The following is a 16,671-nucleotide window of genomic DNA, read 5'->3' as shown; positions in this document are numbered from 1 at the left end:
GTCTTTTGGCTCAGCTCCTTATTCACCCTGACAGATCGGTACAAAGTCTACATCACAGCAGACCGATCCACCAGACCTGTCGCCCCTCATTCGTGAAAAAGACTCCCAGATACTTAAACTCCTCCACTTGGGGCAAGATCTCCTCCCCCATCCGGAGAGGGCACTTCACCATTTTCTGACTGAGTACCATTGTCTCAGATTTGGAGGTGCTGATTCTCATCCCAACCGCTTCACATTCGGCTTCGACGCGCTCCAGTGAGAGTTGTAGAGCCCCACAACGTCCCGAATCGTGGTCATCAGTGCCCCATACTCGCCCCATCCTCACTGTACACAATATTAGTTATGCACTGCTTTCACCTTCTGAGACACTGAATGTTGGACCCGAATTTCTTCGAAGCCATCCGGAAGTCAGATTCCATGGCCTCACCGAACTCCTCCCAGTTTTTGCCTCAGCGACCACCAAAGCCGCTTTCCGCTTGGCTCATCAATACCTGTCAGCTGTCTCCTGGGTCCCGCAGGCCATAAAGGCCCAATAGGACTACTTCTTTAGCTTGATGGCATCCCTTGCTACTGGTGTCCACCAGCGAGTACAGGGTTGCCACCAGGCGGTTGTGCCTTTCGGCAGCATGAATATGCCAGTACTGTTTTTGAATGGGAGGAATGTCGGAGCCATTTGACTACCATCGCTGGACAGCTCTGGGGCCATTGTGCTTTTTTGCGCCTGTAATGGGCAGCATCTTCACAGCCCCGCTTTGTTCAGTGGAAAGGTCAGTGCTGTTGGACAGTCTGCGGTTGGATGGATGCATGGCTTGAGGAGCCCGCGATAAGAAGAAAGCAGCGTCAGCGCAGAGCGCCGATGCGTATGTGGAACTGTCGCGGCTACAGCTTCGTGTTTGCTTTCAACATTTAGCTTGTAGTAGATGTACAAATTCCACCATGACGTCCCTGATCCACTGCTGACATGGATGCTTTGATCCTCTCCTCTTTCAACTAGAACTGCTTCATGTCATCACAAAGAGGGTACAGCAAGTCCTGAAGAATGAATGACTCTGTGTCTTTGTGTCTTCATATTTGTTATTTTTTCACATTTTTTTTCCCAAGATGGCGGCGCGTGAACACGCAGCGGCTCCCCTCTCCCGGCAAATTGGCGTTTTCATGTTTATGTTTGTTAAAGTAATTATAAGTGCCTTGCATGCTGGGTCCGAGAGGACAGTAATTTCATCTGTGCTGTATGTCATGCATATTAGCATATTTGACAATAAAGCTGACTTTGACTTTGATTACAGGCACTGACCATCACAACTCCGATTGGCCGCCTCAACAAGAGAGGTATGGAACATGGTCTATTCGTACTCAATGTCCCCCACCTCTCCTGGGACATGGGCAACATTCTGCCGGAGGTGGGAGTTGAAATACTTTCTGACAGGGGATTCCGCTAGACGATCCCAACAAACCCTCACAATATGTTTGGGTCTGCCGGGTCGGACCGGCATCTTCCCCACCATCGGAGCCTACTCACTCAGGCGGTGATCATTTGTCAGCAGTGCCTCTCTCTTCACTCGAGTGTCCAAAACATTTAGACGCAAATCCGATGATACAAGTACGAAGTCAAACAAGGGTGTCCTGGTGCCAAGTGCACATATGGACACACTTATGTTTGAATAAGGTGTTCGTTTTAGACAATCCGTGTTGAGCACACAAGTCCAATAACAAAACACCACTCGGGTTCTGATCGGGCAGGCCGTTCCTCCCAATCATGCCCCTCCAGGTCTCACTGTCATTGCTCACATGAGCATTGAAATCACCCATCACAGCAAGGGAATCTCCAGCAGGAGTACTCACCAGCACACTCTCTAAGAACTCCAAAAAGGATGGGTACACTGAACTGCTGTTTGGTGTATATGCACAAATAACAGTCAGGACCCGTTCCCTTACCCGAAGGCGGAGTGAAACAACCCTCTCGTCTACCGAAGTGAATTCCAACGTACAGGCGTTGAGCCCGGGGGCAATGAGTATCCCCACACCTGCTCTACGCCTCTCACTTCGGGCATCTCCAGAGTGGATGAGAGTCCAACCCCTCTCGAAAGGGCTGGTACCAGAACCCAGGCTGTGGAGGATAGTCCAACTATATATAGTCGGAACTTTTCTACCTGGGACACCAGTTCAGGCTCCTTCCCTGCAAGAGAGGTGACATTCCACGTCCCAAGAGCTAGCTACATTCCACGTCCCAAGAGCTAGCTTCTGCAGCCAAGATTCGGACCGCCAGGGTCCCCGCCTTTGACTGCCGCCCAGATCACATGGCACCCGACCTCTTTGGCCCTTCCCATGGGTCGTCAGCCCTTCAGAAAGAGGATCCACGTTTCCTCTTCGTGCTCAACCCGGCCGGGCCCCATGGGCGTAGGGCTGGGCCATAAAGTGCTCACCAACGAGCCCCATCTCCAGGCCTGGCTCCAGAGAGGGGCCTCTGTGACCCGCGTCCGGGCAAGGGAAAATCAGATCCAGCCATTTTTTTCATCATAAGGGGTCTGTTGAGTCGTACTTTGTCCGGTCCCTCACCTAGGACCTGTTTGCCATGGGTGACCTTGCCAGGGGCCTAAAGCCCCATACAACTTAGCTCCTAGGACAGACTTGGGCAAATTACGGCCCGCGGGCCACATATGGCCCGTTAGGCTTTTTAATCCGGCCCGCCGAACTTGCCCAAATTATAGTAAAAACAGTATCTAAAACTCATGACAAAAAGTTAGCCAAGAACAGGGCAGATAACTGAAAAGTTGCCTGGCCCAATTTTCACAACTTGAAGCACAACGAGACAACTAATCACATAAAAAAAAACACTGTCCCGAAGTATAAAGGTTTTTTTTAAATCAAGAATGCACCGACTACAAATGCTACCTTGCTTAATTTACGGTAAATGTGCATGGCTGTAGATTTTGCTGCCGTAGTCAATTGTCATTGCGGTGCACAATACAACGTTTGCATTGCTTTCTACGAGCCACTAAGCCCCTTTCATAAGTCTCACATACACTTCACAATCACGGTTTAATGTAAATTTACGTTTTGTAGCGTCACATATATTGTTAGCTTCTTTTGAATCTTTCTTCTGGGCTGAGGTTCTGTGCATCTATTTTGGAAAATGACATGCAATTGCACGACTTTATAACTCTTGCGAAAGTCCGAAGAAAGAAGCAGGCTTGGCTGCCGTGCCGAGTATGCAAATTTCAACTGCAGGTAGTCTATGTTTGTGTGCTCGGCGACGGTGCACGTGTATTGTTTGCGCGTGAAGGCGAGGGCGTCAGTGAGGAGTTTGTTGAGCGCGCGGTCAGGACAAACCATCTATGATTTGGCGGAATTTAACACAAGTAGGTATTATTGAGCTTGAATATTTCGTTGTGTAATAATATGTTTTGAATGTTGAAAGTGATTCCATTTTTCAATAAATGTTGATTTCTTTAACTTTGCCCCTTCAATGAAAACTTATAAAAAACAGACGCAATCTTGATAAATCACAGTGCATATGTTATTTTAATCTATTTCCATTTCCTCCTCCAAGTATCTGCGAAATAGTATGTAAACGCCATATTCCTTGAGACAAATTTATTAACTGATCAGGGATATTTTTCACATTTGAAAGACAGTTAATAAATTGGGTTGTAGTGTTCTTACTGTGCTATGAGGTTTGTACACACTACATTTAAAGGACAACCGGCACCTTTTTTTTTGTTTCCCACTGACATCAGAAAAACGTCTTATAGCATCTAAAATACCCAAATCAGGCAGGCTGATATTTTTAGTTAAATGAAAAACACCAATAAAAATGACTTCAAAATGCATCCGGAAATGGCCAGTTTCAGAAGGTCCCACCCCCCTGTTCGTGACGTCACGCCAAGACGTCTTGCCTTGCTCGAGAATCAAAACAATGGCTTCAGATTCGGAGAAGATGTTTTCTTGTTACTCATCCAGTTATGAATAGGATTCAAATAGTTCTGAAGAGGAAAGCATAAATGTTTGCAATTGATTCAAGGAGTCCTCCCATATCAATTCGAGCCGTCAATGACAGCAATGTAGCACCCAGAAAATGCAGAAGATTGCGCCCAAGCTCCGTTGGAAATGGGCTGATTTGTGTCAACTAGTATCAAATAGTAGTCTTGGTGCAACACACAACGATTCACCATGGCGTTATTTATGTGTTTTCCTTCTAATTTCGCCATCAACACGAAGTTTTCAGACCAAACAAAGTACCCAAAATGCATTGTATGTCACTTTCTCGGTCAGGGGCGGTCCAAACATGACGTCACATGAAGATCGTCATCAACTCGAAAACAAGACTTCATGAATATTCAGCGCAAGTCTTAAAACGTAAACTATAGCTATATGCTGTGGAATCTTTGTAAAATACACTCAGTCAAAGTCATTTGAAGTGATTTTATAAATTATGGACATAACTTGTCCGGAGGCGTCGGTTGTCCTTTAATGCTTTAGGTTTAGTATTTCCGGCCCAAACACTCCCTCCAAATGCTCCTGGCCCGGCCCCTCTGTCAAATTTTAGAACCCAATGCGGCCCGCAAGTCAAAAAGTTTGCCCACCCCTGTCCTAGGATCACCGGGACACACAAACCCCTCCACCATGGTAAGGTGACGGCTCATGAAGTGGAATTATTTGTATCGCCACTTTTCAATCCCCGATTGGAACAGCTCAATAGCAATCATGTACACATCATTTGAGCAAATTTGTCATTTTAGAAGTCTCGTAAAAGGAAGGGCAGATGATGATACATGGGTTTTTAGTTAGTTCAAACAGGAATATATGGCCCAAAAAAGATGCAAGAAGAGGAGGATGAGTTCAAATGGAATAACCATGCGAAAAGAAAATATATATATATACATATAGCCTGGCAGTTTTTTTTGTTTTTTTTTTTTTTTTTTTTTGGGGGGGGGGGGGGCTAGGGGGTTATGAAACCGATGAGTGCAAAGAAACCATGCTCAGAGTGAATCTTTTTTTCATTCTTTTTTGGTGTATTTCACCTTTCTCTGTGCTCTTCTGTATTTATATTTCTGTCACGTCAGCACCTTTTGACAGTCCAGCGGTCTAACATTTCCCCCTAGTTTGTATACTTGTAGCAACAAACCACTAGGTCCCAACAACCGTTGAAGGAGCAGTAACATTTGCAGACACTAGAGGGAACTTGAGGCAAGCATCAGGACATAAAGGAAAACTACTTTGCTGGGTGCTCTGCAGACTACAAGTAAAGTGAAGTTAAAGTAGCAATGTCTCATTGCGTAACAATGTCCCCCTTATTTGCCTACATTTAGTTCTGTTAGCCTTATTCTAAAATGTATGAATTTCATTTGTTCGTGTGGCTCACAATTTGACGCTATCTATTGATTTATCTGTCCTCCCTTCCGGCCATCATCCATCCAACCAGCTATGCTGCTGCGTATTCCCTATATTGAAATGTCCCGGATTTCATTTTTTGACGTAAATCATTTTGATTTATAATTTACAACAATTTGCAACACGGTAGCCAGGTGGTTTGCATGTCGACTTCACAGTGCAGAGGTTGTGGATTCAATACCCGCTCTGCCCACTTTGTTTGTTCGCCCAGGGTCTGAATGGGCTTTCTCCAGGTCCTCCGGTTTCCTCCCACATTCCAAAAACATGCATGGCAGAATGCATGGACCCTGTAGCCACGGTGTGTCTGAAAGGTTTGTTACCAGCACTCTACATGAAAACAGCAGGGATAGGCTCCAAAAATGAATTTACATCATCACATCATTTACAACATCACAGTTTGAGAATTCTAAACTGATTTGCTTTCACAAGTGGAGCCATGTTAAGGCATGAACTTTAGTCACAATAACATCCTTCTACTCGCATTCTCACGGCCACGCAATATCTTGGGGATTTTGACATTTCAGCGAGAAAGGAATTAAGCCACATAGGGTGCACGTGGGCACAATGAAAGTGCTTTCAGAAGGTGGGAGGAAACGGGGGGACCCGACGCATGTACACTCCACACAGTGAGCCCTTGACCTCTCCACTGTGAGATTGGCGCGCGGATCACTGGCCACGCATGATCAGCCAGATGCTCACATTTATATTCTCAGGAAAGTCCACTTTCATCATTACTGTTGGGTGTATTTGGTGGCCGTTCTACTGACTGCTTGAGAAAGTGGCCGTGTGATGAGTCAGCAGTGGCATTACAGGAGTACGTCCTTCCTCTTATACATTTCAGATTGATGACCCAATCATTTTCTTGGGTTTGGCGGGTGTCATGCTGAAAGAGCAGGAATGTGCAAGAATGCTCTGAAATGGATCAAGGGAGGAAAACATAATTTAAAGGGTGTTTTTTTTGCGAAGAATTTGGATCTCAATATGTCTCAAATCTGAATAAAAAGTTAATTTTGCATCATACCGACACTTTACACCCAAATCATACGGTACTGAAACATTTCCACGAGAAGCATCGTTCTAAACTCTCTTCCAGATACATTTTTGCGAATGTACGTATGAACATTATATGATAATGACAAAAGTAGAATAAGAAATGAAGCAGGATCCACACTGTTGCATAGATCGTCTTTGGAACTTTTGCTTGTGACAAAAAATTGCACTTGGCTTTTTACCGCATATGCTCATATTGCTTACAGTGCTGTGACAAAGTATTTCACTGTTTATAAACATGGTTACTGTGCCTCTGTGATGCTTTGCAGGCCGAGTATCTGGAGGAACAGACGCAGATGAAGGAGAAGAACAGGAAAGAACATCTCTGGCACAATTACATCCTGTCTGTCTGTCTGTCTGTCTGTCTGTCTGTCTGTCTGTCTGTCTGTCTGTCTGTCTGTCTGTCTGTAATAAACTGTTTTGCTGTTTTGAGCTACTAACTTAATAGCTGTGACAAAAAAGCTAGATGTCAGTAATGCAAGACAAGCGCAACATACAGTAGCAGTTTGAACCGTGTGATGGTCCAGTATTTGTTATTGCTTTGTTTCTAGTTAAAGGGCAAGGATAACTGTTTAAATGCCGCTGGAAATTGTGTTTGCACTGTGCCAGCTTTAATTCAAGTACCCTCTGCCTCTTTTTTTGCAGCAATCTTGAAATCATTGTGACTTCCCCAGTCTGACCAGAAATCCTGTCATGTATACACTTTTGTATTGAACAGAGCAGAAGGTCAATGAATGATTGGGTTCACTGTGTATGTCACATACTCGTGTAGTAGAAGGAATATGTTATATCAGGGGTGTCAAAGTCATTTTTTTGCCGCGGGCCACATTGTTGTTATGGTTTCCTCTCGAGGGCCGTTATGAATTTGGGGAACCCATTAGGATGTTTAAACCCCTTCAAATATTACATATAGAGCACACAGCAAATTAATGAATAACTCGTTTTCAAATCTGAAGTCAAGAATAATGATTTTTATTGTTGTTGACATCCAAAAATATGAAATTTTGGCTCCGATTTTAGCAATCATCATGGAATTTAACAAGTTTGATTTGCTTTCGCGGGCCGAAAAAAATGATGTGGCGGGCCGGATTTGGCCCGCGGGCCTTGACTTTGACACCTGTGTGTTATATGATCAATGGCCCGGTGGTCGGTTAGTGCAGGGGTCGTTTGTTCGATTCCCACTTCCAGGTTTCCTGTGTGGAGTTTGCATATTCTCCCCGTGTGTTTGTGAATTTTCTTCAAGTACAGTGTCCTCCAATAATTTTAAAAAACATGCATGGTAGTTTAATGGAAGCCCTGGGATCTGAGTGGAAGCGCGGGTGGTTGTTTGATTATGTGTACCCGACAATTGGTTGGCAACCAATGTCCCCCGCCCTCTCCCCGAAGACAGCTGGGATAGGCTCCAGCATGCCCCGCAAACCTGGTAAGGATGCAGCTTTTCAGACAGTGTATGGATGAATGTTGTACTGAGAGATTTGGCACACGATGAAAATGAGTTTGACCCCATGGCTTTACAGTGCCTTAGTGTCCCACTATAAATATTATTTAAGGTGTATCCTTGGGGTAATATTTTGTGAAAATCTCTTCTGATATAAATAGGAAAATACCGTTGAAGGTTTTAAAATGTCCCAAATAACATCCCTGCATGCAGATACATAATAAGCTATTTTAGTGAGATATATTGAAGCTTCCCAATCATTCATACAAAAACATGGTGACACATTAGTCTTCCCTGTCATCACAATATGCTGCATAGACATGATTTTCGCAGCTCATTTATTACAGCGTGTTAACGGCTGATGTAGTTGGCAGGATGCCACGAATGGGAAACATATGGTGACTGTCGCAGAGATATGGTGATTGATGACACCCCAAAAGTTGTGCATTCAGCAATGCACCTTGTAAATCTCTCCAAGACTGATGGGATGATGAGTAACATCACACAGGAAGAATTTGATGGCGACAGAACCAAGGAAGTTCATGGTGTTGTGGTAGCTACAGGAAGACAGCAGTCTTATTTCCTGCTCCAATGCACCATTTGGCTTTGTCCACCATTTAGTCAAGACACACACACATGCACACACACACACACACACACACACACACACACACACACACACACACACACACACACACACACACACACACACACACACACACACACACACACACACATATAATAATAATAATGGTAATAATAAATTTTATTTCTAAGCACCTTTCAACATGTGCGTGTGTGTGCGTGCGTGTGTGCGCGTGTTTGTGTGTGAATTTGTTGAGCGTGTTGGTGTGTGTGCTTGTATTTTTATGTGTGGGTGGGCATGCAGCATGTAACTCACAGAAGGATGTTGTTATGACAACTAAAGACTAACAACTTGATGATGACCTTGTAAAAACACTGCATGTGCACGCAAATTTACACATTTGAGAAATTGTTCAAGCTAACAATGTTTTTCAAGTCTCCTTTCACAAATGTGTTTTGCCAATAAACATGACCAAACCCAGAAAATAGGTGGGCTATATGGCTGTCATTACAAGAACACTGAGAATCACTATAATGTCATTTTCAGTCGACTGAGAGTGGTAGTACAAGGCAAAATAGCCATCAAATGAAAACGTTTTAAAATAGGTGGATTTTTCTGCTTCATGTTACATAAGTGCATGACTTTCCAGAATACTGTGTTTGAACTACGGGGGTCATTTGTGTAATACAACATATTGTAAAGACATTTTGTTGACAGAGGTTATTTAACCCTATAACCTGAAAACACAAATGAGTACTTTTACTTTATGTTGCCAATGGCTATTATTCTTGCTGTCATTGCCTTTTTATCAAGCATCTTCATCTTTATTAAGCTGATAGAGTTGCTTGTTCTAGAGGGTTGTATCAGGAAGGGCATCCGACATAAAAGCTTGGCCAAAACAAACATGCAAATCAAACCTCTGAAGATGGAGGACACTGATTTGCTGTGGCGATCCCTGAAGGGAAAAGCCAAAAGGACCTTCTTCCCCCAAGCCATTAACTCTTTGAACTCTTTCAACAGTAGCCAAAATGGAACTGTATAGTGCCACTTAGTAGTTTTTTGACAACGATACTCGTGCAGCGTGTTCTACCGGAAACAAATTCCTTGTGTGTTCAACATACTTGGCAATAAAGATGATTCTGATTCTGATTCTGAAAAGGAGAACCTGAAAACACCATACCCCTCTCCACTGTAGTAACTGCTGTCCCTGAAAGGGTTAGGCCATGTCAGCATTAAAGAACATAAGATTCACATATTGTATTTTGTAGTTTTGTTTTGTTTTTTTCCTTTATCCTATCCTGTTTGTTTTGTATTGAGGCTCAGGGACATGTCTAATAAAAAATACTTCTTTAGCGCCATCTTGTGACATCTATGTTGCTAAGTGTTGGGTTCTAATTCCTGTTTCTCATCTGGTTCGGAGTTCAACGAAGTTTTATGATGAAATACCAGCGGGGACGATAGATGGTGAACAGAAAAAACTACTTTATTCTCGTAAAACAAAAGGAGAACATCTCTCGTCTGAAGCGGGAAGCCAAGAACCACACAGCCCGCCTCCTTAAACTAGTTTAAAACCACGCAGCAGCGATCTGTTGTCCAATCAGCTACGGACAAGTACTAAACTAATAAGCTTCATAAATCCATGTAAACTAAACTAAACATGCAATAACATAATATGTACTGATCTAAACATGAAATATCATAAAATGTACTAAGCTAAACATGTAATAAAATAATATGTTTACGAATGTGCATAAAAACACTCTATCATTCCCTCCTGTTGCACATTTGAACATCAGTACATACATTTCCAAAACGGTTTTCATGCATGTGTAACCGGCCTCAGGCCTAGGGGATACCTGAGTCGGTCCAAATGCGTCACAGGCAGGTAGCACTGTGAACGACGAGGAAAGATGACACGAGACAACCGTGTTAATCAGCTTCACACAACGGCATTTATGACCATTTACTCATCAAAACATCAATTCAGCAATTTCAATATCAGAATACATTCATGTGTAGATCTATACATTCAACATCTATACATTGTATATATCCTCCACATTCGCACATGCTTATGCACGTCTGCCCGCTCGTGTGTGTTGTACTGGGAACTACAATTGACATCCAAAAATCCAAATTCATCATAGCCACAAAATATTCATCAAAGCCACAAAACAAGGTTTCATATATAGCATCGCCCAATAAGTCCCCAATTACTTTAACATCTTGAGAATGTCTAACACTTATTATTTTGAATACCTGTGAACGACGAGGAAAGACGACACGAGACAACTGTGTTAATCAGCTTCGCACAACGGCATTTATGACAACTGCGCATGCGTGAGCTGAGCCTACATCGCCTTCCTCTGTTCCATTCACAGGCACGTAGCGCCCCCTCCTGACTTGGTAGTCTAATCGACTAACATACAATAACAGAGGTCGTTTCTAACCCCCTACACGTGCACGTCATACTAACTGCACAGGGAACCATTTTTTTTAATTTTACTTTACCATGGAGAAGGCGAAAAACCTCTGTCATAACTTTACTGCTGTGATATGTAACCTCTCCATTTGCGAGAGTCTTAAAGGTAAATTCAATTCAATCAAAATATTGACGAGGAAAATTCGTTCTCGGCTCTCCGTTTTTTGGTTGGAGCAAACACACTCTGGCCATGGTTTACAATTCCAAGCTACCACACAGGGTCCCCTTCACGCATTTGTTGATACAAAAGCTTTGCGTAGTTCAGCTGAGAATTAGTTATCATATTCATTCGCATTGCTCTTAAGCTTGGAATAATACAACCAATGACTAAGAAAATAAGTACAATCACAATAGGCATAAACAGTCTAAGCAAAGTCGTATACCACGGCCCCCCGAAGAGCATGTCAAAGCTCCACGGGTGATCAATCCGTCGATCTTTGGCCATAGCATCTCTCAGATCCCTGATAACAGACAAAGCATTAGTCATGTTTATGGAATTCGCTTCTTCGGGTATGTACGTACAACAAGTGTCACCCACCATAGCACAGACGCCCCCTTGTGGGGCTGTCAAAAGGTCCAAAATCTTTCTATTTTGCAGCACCATTTGTCTAATTGCTGCAATTTCGGTGTTCTGCATTTCATCCACTTTCAAGCTGGCATTTAGAAACACTTGAAATCTGTAATTTATTGTTTCAATTCATAGCATGTTTTTAGCCACTCCAATTTGTGGAAAAAGAGCTAACATTACCTTACTACCCGTGCTATGGTGTTTGAATTGTTCTGGAACATCAGTTCCCCAGATCGAATCATGGGGCTTAAACAATACTCTTCTTTTCACATGATGGTGCACTGGACGCCTGGTAACGATGAAAGTATTGTCAGTTACCGTAACAGGTGCGCACAAACCGTAGGCTCGCGGAGGAATAAAAGAATATACTTTCCAACTGCATAACCACCAAAGATGTGAAGATACGGGTAAAACAGTGACATTAGTGTTTAACGGTAGCACATATAAACATCTATCCTCATCTATAAAACCTAAGTTTTGACCTGTACTGTACATTGCAACGCATACTGGTAATCGCAACGCGCTCTCGGTCGTAACCTGATTTTCAGTTTCCAAAATGGTATCTAAACCTGGAACAATCTCTCCTCTCGAAGCATTGCGAAGGACCGGAAAATGTTGAACAGGTTTATGCAAAGACATTAACATATATGCAGCTCGAGCCATTTTATCTCAAAATACCTTTGAATGCACGCGTTGTTGTGTCACAGAATGAGGCATATAAGACCATACAAAACAATTACTTTTCCTATTTTGTTTAGCAATTAGTGTAGCATAACGATACCACGTGTTTGATAACAACGGATTCCAGTCATGTTTTTCTCCTGCAAACGGTTGATATAATGCGTCCATGACACCTGAATTTTGGGCCTTTTTGTCAGGTGTTTCCATATAGGCTGTCAGTTTGATGTGTGGTTTACGCTGGAGAGGCGATGTTACGACTGGTGATGTCACAGATGACATCATGCATATAGTTACGGGAAAACCAATGTGATGTTCACGAAAATCAGAACAGAGTCTCAAGTCCATGCATCCTGCAACCTTGTGGGTTACGATAGCAAGTTGGATATCTGTCATTGTGCCAGTTCCAGTTCCTAACCAGTTCCTTCGAGCTATCTTGACGACAGTTCGTTTTGCTTCTTGGGCACAGCTACCTCGAACCCATTTTGTGTTGGGCTCAGAATGGACCACAACGGAATCCCAACCAGTGGTCCAAGCCTTCCCTAACTTAATACGAGCGTAACAAGAACCATGAGGATAATCACTTCCATTTTGTCGTGCTTCGTTCACGAGGACTCTAAGGGGAAATGAGACGATTCCCGCATCTTGTAGTGGCAAGCAAGCTACAGGATGTGCCATAAAGGCAAATCCAATCCAATGTTTGGGCACTTATCTTATGTCATAGGTTGTAATAGTGGAATTTCGCAGGGTGATGGAATGGGGGGCTCTACGTGTGTCATCTGTATTGCCCCCACGAGCCCGTACACCAAGATGATGTGGACCAAACCCATGGCTATTGAGTAGTTTGGCTCCGTCTCTCTTCCACTTTGATGGCAGTTGGCGTTGTGATCAGCACGGTGAATGGCCCCTCCCACTTTGGTGCAGACCAGGTCTTCCTCCTGATTGCCTTGATCAGCACCTCGTCTCCGGCGCGCAGCAGCCTCTGTTCCTGTGGAGGGAACAAAGAGGACTGCGGCAGTACACATGTTGTGGACCTCTTTTTGTTGTAAACATTTCACACAATGATTTTGCCAACAAAGCACTTGGATCTGATTCATTCTTTTGCCAGGGCACACCTTCCCACAATGGGAGGATGAAAGGTCTGCCATGCAAGATCTCAAAGGGTGTTAAACCATTATTAGTGGCCGTTATTCTCATATATAACCAAACACAGACATTCAGGCCATGGTTTGCCTGTTGTCTCCATCGTTTTTCTGAGTCGATTTTTTATCGTACCATTCGTTCTTTCAACTAATCTTGCACTCTGTGGATGGTACGCACAGTGGTTCGTTAATATAATACCTAAATGTTCGGAAATTTTGGTTATTATGTCATTAACAAAATGTGGCCCATTTTCACTCCAAATTATTCTTCGTATGCCATGTTCTGGAATGTTTGCATAATGCTTTAGCAACGGATAATGCGTTGGATTTCTTTGAAGGCACAATTTCCACCCATTTGGTGAATGAATCAATTAGCACCAAACAGTATTTATAAGAACCGCTTGTGCTTAGTTCAATGAAATCCATGTGGACCACTTCAAAGGGGTGTGACCCCTGTGGAAATTTTCCTCTTTTTGGTCGTATATTACCCTGTGGATTGTTTTTACAGCATCTCAAACAACTCCGACAAAAGTTTTTTCATATGAGTTGAAACCTCTGCTTAAATGGAATACTTTTCCTGCTATAAACACCATCCCTCCTGTTGATACATGTGATCTACCATGGCTCAACTGAGCCACCATAGGAAACATGTTTCTCGGTAAACATGGTTTATTGTCTATTTCATACAGCCCATTAACTAGCTTAGCACCATCGGCCAGCCACAAATCTTTTTCGGATTTTGTGGTTAACGCTTGCATATCCTTCAAAACTTGTGTGGGCACTAATTCACGTGTCTCTTGATTTACTAGATTGAAAGCAGTCCAAGCAGCCTTTTTGGCGGCTGCATCTGCTCTTGCATTACCTGGGCTCATCCTGTCTGTAGCCCTTGTGTGCGCTACACATTTGCACACAGCCACACTTTTTGGAAGGAGGATAGCTTTCAACAAGCCTCTCAATAAATCTGCATGTTCAACAGTCTTTCCTTCTGCCCATTTACACGTTTCAGTCAATGCAACAATTTCTGCTGCTTGCGTTAAATATGTTTTGTAATGAACCATCAGCAATAATTTCAACGTGGATGCTGTCAGGTAAAGGTGTGTCTTCCAAATCAGGTTGTAGAAATGTCATCTTTTTTTAAATTTATTTCCTAGAAATTCAACTTCTTTTTGGCAAACTGTAACATAGTCAAAGAAGCTTTGTTACCTGTACTTTCTAGATTTTGGAACGCGATTGATACAGTCTCGTTTTCGTCTTCAGTCGGTGAGACAAGTAAGATGTCGTCAATGTACAAAAGAATTTGAGAAGTCACCGAATTTTTTAAAGTCAGCAATACATGAAGACATTTCTTGTGATTTTTTTTTTTTTTTTTGGGTGTAATGACTGAGTCCCCCTAGTAGGGGACGTGTGTTCCAGTCTGCTTTTTTCCTGAAAACACATCTGGTCTTCTATAAGCAGCAAGGGGGGTGAGAGGAAGAGTGGGGGACAGAGAGGGCAGTCGTGAGGAGGTGGTGGTGGTGGTGGACCCCGCACGCAGATCTCCCGACTGACCACTGACTCCCAAGCTCAAATTCCCCAGCCCACAGCTCGCCCCTCCTCCTGCAGTGGTTAATTCTGTCTGTCCAGTAATGGTGATTTTAAGACCATGTGTCCTTTTAAGGCAGGAGGTACTTTATCTGTGGCCATCTTTGAAGACATAGCTTTTTTGTCCTTTCCAGTCTGCTTAAATTGGTTAACATATACGTAATCCTCATCAGCAGATTCAGGAATACAGCTGGGGGGTCTGAAAACATGTTCAAAGCATCCTTTAAATATGTTTTCACATCTACCCCACTTTTTTATAATGAATTTCATACCCCGGTGAATTGGAGTTTTTCTTAAAAAAATTGCACCCATTCTCTCAAATCCCGCAATTCACCACAGTACTCTCAACAATTTCTGCCGTTCACAGCAAGCAGTGTTAACTCAAAACACAAAGAACACTCCCGTGTTAGTCTCCAGCCATGAGACGCACTCAGATACATACACAATGAATGCAAATGCACACGCACACACACGCGCACGCACTGACATGCACACGCACACACTCACTAACGGCTCAAATGGCTCCCGCCCCCACCTTTCTTTGTTCAAGATCTTTGGGAGACAAAGAAACTTTTGTAGTTCACCACTTTAGCACAGATCAACCAAATTTAATGTATTAATATCACAGAGAATCCACGATTGATTGCAGCTGCATTTTAAAATAAGACATAATGTCTGGATCAAAATTAAAAAATCTTTCAATTTTCCAATTTCTTCTCCAGCCCTCGCGCTCAGTGAATTCCAGGAGTCCACCTCTTGTGAATTACACTACTTCCACCGGCGGCGCGGAAAAACCAGGAATATCTCGATCCTTATTGGAATCGACCAGTCGCGCGCATAGTCTATACATGCGCCTTGGGCCCGACATTATGGAGACCCACCGTGATCAGAATCATCAGAAACCGACCCAGAATCAGAACCAGAATCAGAATCAGATGATAATATCCAAAAAGCCCCAGATATGTGGATTAACATGAATAGGATACCCTCTGGACATAAAATTATCCTACAATACATTCAAACAATGGCTGCGTGCTAGCGCGTCACCCACCTTGCGAACTTCGTCGAACACAGCCGTATTTTCAGTCAGTCAGAATGCCGAGGACCCCCACAGCGCCGACTTCTCTTTCGGCTCTCGTTTTTCCAGTCAACGAGCAGGTGTCGCCGAGGGAACGATACCCCCGCTCTTGCAGAGAATTCACAAGCAGACGCCGGCAGGAGCAGAAAGCTCACGTCTCTCGTCAACTGAGGCACGCAGGCGGGCACTCTTCAACCGCTCCAGGACCGACTGTTTGGCCCGGGTTTTGGCACCAATTTATGTTGGGTTCTAATTCCTGTTTCTCATCTGGTTCAGAGTTCAACGAAGTTATATGATGAAATACCAGCGGGGACGATATATGGTGAATAGAAAAAACTACTTTATTCTCGTAAAACAAAAGGAGAACATCTCTCGTCTGAAGCGGGAAGCCAAGAACCACACAACCCGCCTCCTTAAACTAGTTTAAAACCACCCAACAGCGATCTGTTGTCCAATCAGCTACGGACAAGTATTGGAAGTCACATAGCAGCGATCTGTTGTCCAATCAGCTACAGGCAAGTATTTGGGAAGAACATTAGACTGAGAGTTGATGCTTGTTACATTCTGCTTTCGCAACTATTCAACTAATCTTCTTCTTTTCCTTTCGGTTTCTCCCCTCAGGGGTCGCCACAGCGAATCAGTGTCTATCCCGGTTTGGTGCCTCCTCTTCTCTCACA

Source organism: Hippocampus bargibanti, linkage group LG08 (assembly GCF_051943395.1).
Source record: "Hippocampus bargibanti isolate YZ-2025 linkage group LG08, ASM5194339v1, whole genome shotgun sequence".
NCBI classification, from domain to species: Eukaryota; Metazoa; Chordata; class Actinopteri; order Syngnathiformes; family Syngnathidae; genus Hippocampus; species Hippocampus bargibanti.
This window is presented reverse-complemented; position numbering follows the sequence as displayed.